The 9592-nt window shown below is 46.7% G+C and overlaps 1 long non-coding RNA gene across 1 annotated transcript; it reads right to left on the reverse strand.

The window, feature by feature from the left end:
* Positions 1 to 2544: 2544 nt before the first annotated feature.
* On the reverse strand, positions 2545 to 3989 carry LOC148117126 (uncharacterized). The gene is made up of 2 exons (XR_015737157.1): positions 2944 to 3989; positions 2545 to 2853 (listed from the first exon to the last, which is right to left on the reverse strand). It is a non-coding gene; the product is annotated as an uncharacterized LOC148117126 (long non-coding RNA).
* Positions 3990 to 9592: the final 5603 nt, after the last annotated feature.

Genomic DNA, 9592 nt, shown 5'->3' on the forward strand with positions numbered 1-9592 from the left:
GCCCCACTCAAACACACAGTCTGGAACCCAGACCTGAGTCAGACCCTTCCTTATTGCTCCCAGCAGAGGAACCAGACCTGTACTGCTCTGCCACATGTCTGGCTCCTGATCAGGCTCAAGTTGCAACCACCCAAACAGGCAGCAGGAAAAAGGATCTTCCTGAGTGGCCTACAGGAGCTGAAAACAAGGTTGTGTATCCACAGCTTCCCCATCCATAGAGGCTATACCAGCAAGTCACTTGGGTCCTCTGAGAAGGGTTGGACACCTACAGAAAACAGCTCTAATACCATCTCCACTCTGCATATGCATGCTTTATCTGTTCCCTGAATCCCTTCTACCCCAAAGAAAACACAGAGATGGTACTGGAGGAAGGAAGGAGGCAGTCAGAATGACCCTAAGGGAGTATGTGGGCCCTGGTCTGACACACCTAGTGCTGTGTGACCCTGAGAAAGTAAACCCAGCCTCTATGGAAGGCTTGGTGCTGACATCTGTAGAGGGATAGCATGTTGCTGCTATGTGTGGAAGGCTTGTTGTCCTCCCCATGCTCAGCCAGCACTGCCTATCTATCACCTCATAGTGACCCTGGTCTGTAGTAACCAGAAGAGTAAGCTGAGCAGAAACAGTTCTCAGGCCAGGTGAGTAACAACTTTTCACTGTATCCAGAGGAGACTGCTGCATTCCTGCAGGTGTTTCCTTTTTGGCAGGAAAGCAAAAGTAATATCTTGGGCCAGAGCTGAGAAGAAATGAATACCTCTACTGAGATGTTCCCCTAGGGGAGCAGAGCAGAAGAAATGGATACTTCTGTAGTGATACTTAGTTTGTGTTTTAACCAATAAAGCTTGCCTGAAGATCAGAGTGCAGAGCTAAGCCCCTATAGGTCAGGCAGTGGTGGCACACACTAATCCCAGAACTCAGGAGACAGCGGCAGATGGATCTCTGTGAGTTCAAGGCCACTCAGGGATACACAAGATTGAATCTGTCTGAAAGAGAAATAGACCACAGACAAAGGTGACTCTAGCACTTATGATCACATGTCTTTAATCCCAGCACAGGGAGGTGGAGACAGGAGAGATACAGCTGGGAGGAGAGAAGAATGTAGGCTGGGAAGGGACAGATCTCAGGACAGTCTGAGGAGACAGTCTGAGGACAGGATTGCCCCTTTTGTTTGAACATTGGTAGAGGTAAAACATCTCTTTAGTGACTGGTAGCAATGTTCTGACCTTTCAGCTTTCACCTCCTAATATGTGACTCTGGACTTTATTTATTAAGAATAATTATAATTTGTGCTGTAAACTTCTGCTGGGAAGCTCCCTTGGAAGGGTGGAGCAGAGCTCAGCTGTACCAGTGCTCTCTAAGAGAGCTGCAGGATCTCTACATCTGATGGGGAGACCATGCCTCACCATACCCCAGATTTAGGTATAGCCTGACTTCCCAACAAGTCAGGATACCTTTTTTCTCACAGCTGTAGGTGTCAAGGATACCTCCCTTCACTGCTGTAGGTATAGCCTAACTTTCCAACAAGGCAGGATACTGTTCCCTCATATCTGTAACACTTGCAGGTATAGTCTTACTTCCCAACAAGTCAGTGTACCTTTCCCTCTGGAGCTGTAACACTTGTATTCTGTACCTGCTGAATGTTCCAGAAGCCATAGCCAGGTGTTCCTAGTCAGCCATCAGTCTTGCCATGATGTCAGCCACCTCCACGAATAGCTAGGCCAAAACATCTGTGGTGTGTAACCCCTTGGGAGTCTAGGGAAGGGAAATGTGGATGGGACATGTGGGAAAGAATCAGACTAGGCAAGGTAGGCACTGCCTAAGAGATCTGTACCAGCAAGGAAAGGGGCATCATGAGGGAGATTCAAAGAGCTCACACACTCCAAGGCTGGAGAGATCAGGACAAGAGGATCTGGCTATGGCTTGCTTTCCTTCTTTAGGCGGCTGCCTGTGAAAAGTCAGCAGGCTCTGAGCTCTGCTGTTTGAAAAGCCAGCTCTTCCAGGTCCCTATTTTTCACCTCAGAGACATCTGACGTAGGAATAGGAGTATGGCCTTAGTTTCCTTCTAAGCCGTCTCTATTACATCATGTGTAGAGGGTTAGTGCCAGGGTAGCTTCCACAATGTGCACTCATGAGTTCCAGGAAAGTATCCTCAGTGGCTTGACCTGTCAGTGGTATGTGGTAGCCCAATGGTGCCTCTAACTAGATAACAAATGCATTTTCCAAGCCCCCTGAGATGAGTCATCACTCCTGCAAGAACTGTCACCAGTCACCAGTCTCCATTTGTGCATAGCATGGTTGGCCAGTCTGAAACCCCTGCTGGTCTGGAAAATACATGATTCCTGTGTGTGAGAGTTTGAAAGTGAACCTAAATGGTGTGTATTTGTTGGATAGCATACACAGGCATTGGGATCCATTCTCCTCTCTCTCTCCCTCTCCCTCCCTCTCTCTCTCTCTCTCTCTCTCTCTCTCACACACACACACACACACACACACACACACAACCAATGAAGGTTTTTTAGGGACAGAGAGAGTAAGAAAGAAAGTGAGTCAAGACAAAACAAAAAACACTTTTTATCATCCCAAAGCCCGAATATCAGTGTGGGTGAGTTCCTTTCTCTTTGGTAAACTCTGTGGACACGTAATTGACATATGGGAAAGAATACTGCTCATAAGCACGCATCTTGCCAAATTGTCAAAACCCAACATTTTACATTAGTGACACCCAGAAGGAAAGACTGTCAACTGCCAGAGTTCCCTCCACCTCTCATTTCTCACTTCTGTCATGATATCCATGAGCTTGGTTCTCTTATAGGCCTTTAAAAGTCTTTTCTGGCTCCTACAGGGCTATCAAGGAACCTAAAAAGAAAAGAATAAGGCAGAGTACAATCAAGGCAGGCTGTAAGTCCCCTGGGCAGGACTCCAGGTCTACGGCCAAGTGGCACTTACCTTCCATAGGGCTTGGTTTTCTCACCCAGGCAGTTCCAGGAAGGACCTCCGGAGAGCCTATCTATAGAAAGCCAACACCACAGCTCCCAGGAAAAGGGGTATTATATTAGAGTTTCGAGCCAGTGCCCATTTGGCAGACTAAAGAAAATGAACAAAAAGAAGACTGTGTTGTGCCTATTATGCATTAAGTATTTGAATGTGGTATTGAGCCCCAACACCATCCACTCATGCATTTATGGTTTTATATTTTTAACTTGGAACCTTAAAGAATCATCCAGCAAGCTTACATTTCAGATCCATTTATGGCACACTCTCTGAGCCCCATCCAGCAAGCTTGTTCTCCCGCTGTCCTCCCAAGCTCTGTAATTGCTACCTTCAGTCCAGAGTAGATCCTCCTGCTTCCAGAGCCCAGAGGTGTCTTCTGATCACTGGAAAATAACTAGGTCACCAACAGTACAAGTCCCTTGCCTGTCACTCACAAGTCATGTTTTCTTTGGTCAAGGACACCCCAATCCTAGCTCCAGGTTTGAGATTCCATTGGACTCACTCTTTCCCTTTGTGGGTGCCACTGCCTCAGAATGTGACACATGTAAGGGTATCAGCACTGCTGCCTCTGTGACCCTGGGGCAAAATCACTGCCGTTTGCTTTAGCCGTGGATTTTGGCAGCATGCAAGACAGGCACAGAGGCACAGGGACACTTGGTTGAGACCAGTGTACAAGGCCTGTCCTCGTGGGCAGTGATTTTGGCCACTTACTTGACCAGGATTTCTGACTCCTGATGGCAGGAAGCACTGCTGGCTATAAAACATCTCTGTGAGAAACTCAGTTGCTGGTTGCGGGAGCAGATGCCCTTTCAACCTAACCAGGGCAGAGCAGATTTCTACAAGGCACCCAGATCTTCACAGAGTCAGGCCCAGCACCAGGAAGTGAGTTGCTGTTTATTCTCCAGATGCCTGATCATTTAGGTGAACAGTCTAGAGCCCAGGAGTAGCTCCCACCCCATTAGGGCCTCACAGAACTTCTGAAGACAAGCTCCAAGCTCAAAGAAGGAGGTCTCAACCCAGGATGAGGGCAAGACCCAATCCCTGAAAACTACTGTTCCCTAAGCCTGCATGATTGAAGGAATCTTTTCTTGCAGGTTGGCAAAGGGTTAAACTGTAAGTTACACAATGGAGGTAGAAACAGGAGGCTCTTGACTTGGGGCCCTGCCTGGGCTGGCTACAGGGTTAGCCCCAATCACAAACCCATCAAAAAGCAACAACAACAAAGGAAGACTCACATTACCTGATTTTAAGTTTGTTAGATGCCTAGTCTAGAACTAGTAATCAGGACCACATGTTCTTGGTTAACAGATAACTATACAAGTGAGTGGATTAGAAATGGGTGCACACTTGTCTGGTTAATTGATTTTGTACAAAAGTGCTCATACTGGTCAGTGAAGGAAAGATAGTCTTTCAGAAGGTGATGTGTCCTCAAGGTGATCTTTGAGCGATGGTTCATACCTTGAGTGTGAGTGGCTCCTGTGGCAGAGATGCCATTCCCAAGGTTGTAAACCATGTCATAAACAGCAGCCACAGACCTGCTGGATGATGAGAAAGCAGGAGCCTATAGGAACAGAGGATGTCCTGTGACAAGCTGGGCCCTTGCTCTTACAACTACAGGCAAATGAGTTCTGCCAGCAACTCAAATGAACTGGGAAGTGTGTTCTTTGTCACCAGGCCTCAGAGGAGAGAACATCACATGGCCACACCCTGGCTGTCATCTGGGAGAGGCTCAGCCACACAAACGTCTCAGCCCCAGGAACTAAGATGACAAGTGTGTATTTATCAAATGAGTAAGAGTGTGGTCATTTACCGTGTGGCACAGAAAACTAGCCACTCCACATGCCACACCAAGCATGAACCTCCACCTTGTTTTAGAACAGATTGAGAATTAGCGCAAGATGGAACATAGGCCTATCTGAGGTAAATGTACAGAAGACAGCAAAACCCCTGACCACAAACCCACCTGGACAGGTGGAAACCAAGATGGCACCATGGTGGGGGGAAAGGAAAGCACCAGTATGGTATGGTGGAGCTCAGACCATATCATGATGTACCAACTGGTGACAGTCCTAACACCAGGACCTCTGATGGCTTCCCTGGCCCCTTCTGGTCCCCTGCTTCCAGCTACTCAATATCTACAACATCATTCTGGTCCAAAGCTCTGGTCTTCTTAGGTGGATGACCTGCCTTGGCATGAACAGGCCCCACTTCTGTTCAGTCCTGGTCTGGTCTCTTTTCACCTTTGTGCACAGCCAATCAACAGCCACTTCCTGGTAGTGTTGCTCAGTGGTGAAATGCTTGCCAATAGCCACTTCCCAGCCAAGGCTGTGAGAGGGGCATTGGACTGGACAGGTTCTGTGACACACACACACACACACACACACACACACACACACACACACACAAGCAAATATTCTTCTTAGTCTCTGTCCCAGCAACCACAGACTAGTGATCCTGTGCTAAATACATGCCTCCCACCAGGAGTTTCCACAAGGCTACCAAGGCTAACAGCTGAGCAGGAAGCCCATCTGAGAAATTTTCAAGTTAACTGTAAATGTAAGTATTAGGGTAGAAGAGAAGTGTGGAAAGCTTCTGAGGTCTGGCACTGTCTAGTTAGAGCCTCAGGGAAACAGGCAGCCCAGCTTGAGGTCATCACTGACAACCAGGGCTCATAGTCCTCCAGATGGACTAAATTCCCACGCTTGTGTGTGTGCGTGTGTGTGTGTGTGTGTGTGTGTGTGAGAGAGAGAGAGAGAGAGAGAGAGAGAGAGAGAGAGAGAGAGAGAGACGAGGGAGAGATAAGGACCAACAGATGCCACTGTTAAGGAAGCAGATGAAACAGTGGCCTGTGTTAAGCAGCCTGTATGGAGGAAGTTAGGAAAGGGTCTAGCAGAACTGAAGAAGGGGTGAGTAGAGAGTGCTGGGCACCTGAAGAAGGGAGGGACATGCACAGCAGCTCTGAACCTGCATCAGACATGATGACCTTGTTGAATGTTTGTTGTGTGTCAGATTCATGAGACCCCTTCCTTTGCTCACCTAAAGATAGGCTTTGCCTTCCAAGTTCAGTGGAAGGATTAGCTGAGGTCAGGGACAGAGTGGCCTGAGGCCAGTCTCTTCTACAGTTCAAACATGAGGCTGTTTCAGAAATAGAAGACAGCCCTCTGAGTCACTGGAGAGACAGATGATCAGCAACTAAGAGCACTACTGCTCTTCCAGGAGACCGGAGTGCAGTTCCCAGCACCCACATCACACAGCTCACAACCGCCTGTAACTTCAGCTCTGGGGGTTCTGATGGCTTCTTCTGACCCTGTGGAAATCTCAGTGCACTGTGTTCTGTGGCCCTATGTCCATGCTAATATTCATCAAACTAGAAAATAAGAATGGAGAAGACTAGCATATGAAATGGGAGCAGAGGCAAACAAGACATTTTGCCAAAGTACCCAGTCCAGTCATTCTGGATATGCGGGGTGGTTATCCCAACCTCAGAGGAAGCCTATGGAATGACCTGAGTGTTGAAGGGGACCTCTGAGGACAGATGGTGGCAGAGGCTTGTACCTCATCTCATAAGATTCCCGACTGTTGTTGGAAAATGAATGTTGTAACAGTAACAGCGAAAGGAGTCCAGCAGGGAAATCATTGTGAAAAGGTTTCAAAGGACAAAGTCTGGGATTAGGGAGCAGTATTTCCCTAACTTTTGCTATCTTATGTTCATTTGAAGTAACCTGAGGATGTTACCCTGCTTACTCACCTGATATTGATGGTGGGCTTTCTAGTAACAGAGAAACCAATCCTGCCTGAGTCCAGATGTGACAATTGCCAAGGGCAGCCCAAGACATGAGGGGCTTCACCCTGGACGACTGAGAGGAGGAGCATGGGAGAGTAAGTATGGATTGAACTCAGACCAAAGGTAAGTATGGGGGACAGGGTGTTCTTCTGTCCTCAGCCTGTGTCCATCTGTCTTTTGGGGGGGATGATATATTTCTCAAACAAATCAGTGTGTGTGATGACAATGGATGAGTACAAAGAAGATCCTATGGGCACACAATTGAGACAGAAGAGGGTGACAGCTAGGGTATCCAATGGTGTGTAACAAACACTCCCCAAAGGTTGGAAACAACAAAATCCCTATATCTCTATTTTCATTTATGAAAAATACATATTTTTATTTTATGTATATGGGGTTTTCTCTTCTGTGTACCACATGTGTACATTGCTCTTCTTGGAGGCCAGAAAGGGTGCTAAATCCCCTGGAACTGGAGTTACAGATGTTTGTGAGCTGCCATGTGGGTTCTGGAAATTGAATCCAGGTCCTCTGAAGGAGCAGACAGAGATCTTGATACACAGTGAGCCCCCACCATTAACTCTTAGGAGTTCTAAGGAAATACAGGAAGAGCACAGTGGGAGCAGCCTGGTTCTGTTATGTCTGGGACGCAACAGGGATCTAAAGACAAAGGTCCTAGGACTGTCTGAAAGCCCATTTGCTCCCTTGGGGCTGGACTGAGCTGTTGGGAGCTAGAGTGGACCAGGTACCAAGTAAGAGCTTTCTGGGCAGTGCGAACACCTGGAATTGGAAAGAAGTGGGGCTATTTGTATACCCATGGGAAAATCAGTATTTTAGAATGAGGTTGCACAGGATCTGCATGTCATAGGTGAATTTCACCTTGAGTCTGAGGAGTCTGTGAGTTCAGGAAGAGACTTGATCAGGTAGGTGTTTATTTCTTTTAACTGTGAACTCTTCCTTCTCTCTCTCTCTCTCTCTCTCTCTCTCTCTCTCTCTCTCTCTTCTTTCTTCCATTCTCAGTGCTAAGGATAAGACCCAGAGCCTCACACATGCTTCACAAGCTCACACACAGTCCAGTAAGCTTCTTGATCAGAGTGAACAAAACCAAGTGCTGCCAACTAACCTTGGTAGGGCATTTAAATCCGGCTCATGAAAAAGAGTCAATATGGTACTACAGACATAAATCCCTACACATGGGAGGCTGAGGCAGGAGAATCAGAAACTGAAGACCAGCTTGGTCTACATATCAAGGTCCTGTTCCTAAATAACCATAAACTCAACGAAACATTCTACTTTGGAATAGCTTCTCTGAAGCCACAACAACATATAAATATGTTTAAAACTAAAACACAGAGAGGAAGTTTGACTAGCATTTTAAGAGATCATCACAAAGCACAGTTATATTTTTTACAGAAATATCATCCATTGGAATTACTGTGCTGGGCAGCTTTACTACTTATTCATGGGGTGGACATAGTCTTTAGCTGACTTCCTGTTTTCTTCTTTCCAGTCAGAGTTTTATGATGAGTGGGGAGCAATACCACCAAGGCAATTGTAACCTTGATAAGATTCTAGTTCTTTGTCCCCACAGACAGCAAGGTGTAATGATAGCCATTTACCTTAAGTATTGATCTGTTTTCTGTTGTTCAGGCACCTGCTATGGTAAGGTGCTCAGGAGTGCTCTGCTGTGCACACTGGTAGTGGCCCTTCCCTGTCCATGAAGTCAGCTCTCTGCAGTGGAAAACACTTTTTGTCTCTACTTTTAAGAGGCCTGGAAGAGTCTTACCACTAGCCATCTCTATTTCCACTGAAGCTTAAGCAGAAAAGCAGAGGGGAGCTGGGGAGATGTCTTATCAATTAAGAGCTCTTGTTCTTCCAGAGGACAAGAGTTCAGTTCCCACAACCCATGCAGAGAAGTTCACAACCATCTGTAACTCCAGCTCCAGGGCATCTTCTGGCCTTCTTGGGCAACTGCACAGGTTGGGGCACACACATACACAGAAAGAGACAGAGAGACATACATATCAGTAAAAATAAATCTTTTTTATAAGTAGAGAGAGGGCCATCCAGACACGAGACCTATCAGCTATCTACTTCCTCAGCACACAGCAGTTCAAACTACCCAACAGATGTTCTAAGAGGCCCCATCTGGGCTGAGTGGAGAATGAATAAATTGGTCACGGGGAAGATGGAGGTCTCAGAGTTTCTCTGAGGAGAACATAGCAGCCACTCATTCTCTGCTTAAGGAAGGTCACAGATGTGAGTCCCTCCTGGGCTGAGAACCCAGTGTGGCGATTTGAATGAGCTCTCATGAGTCTGTGAATTTGTGAACACTTGGTACACAGTTGATGATTCTGCTTGGGGAAGTTATAGGGCTTTTAGGGCATGGAGAGTTGCTGGAGGAAATAAATCCCTGGAGCCCTTATGGCTTGGGGCTGTAGAGATGGCCCAGTGAGTAAGAGCACTTGCTGCTCATGCAAAAGACACAGGCTCAATTCCCGGCATCCACAAAGTGGCTCACAATCATCTGCAATCCCAGTTTCAGGGCATTTCATACCCTCCATTGATCAGGCATGCACAGAACACATACATACATGCAGGCAAAATACTCATATATATAAAATAAATCTTAAAAAATATTTAAAAGATTTCATAACTTCGCCTCACTTCTGGTTTGTCCTCTGCTTCCTGTGTGCAATTGAAATGTGAAATCTCAGGTTTCTGTTCCTGCTGCCACACCTCCCTGCCATGACGGCCTTTCCCTCTACAACCCTAAGTCAAAACAAACTCTTCCTTTATAAGTCACTTTTTGTCATGGCATTT

This window comes from Myodes glareolus, unplaced genomic scaffold, assembly GCF_982192425.1.
Source record: "Myodes glareolus unplaced genomic scaffold, mMyoGla1.1 HAP1_SCAFFOLD_51, whole genome shotgun sequence".
Classification (NCBI taxonomy): domain Eukaryota; kingdom Metazoa; phylum Chordata; class Mammalia; order Rodentia; family Cricetidae; genus Myodes; species Myodes glareolus.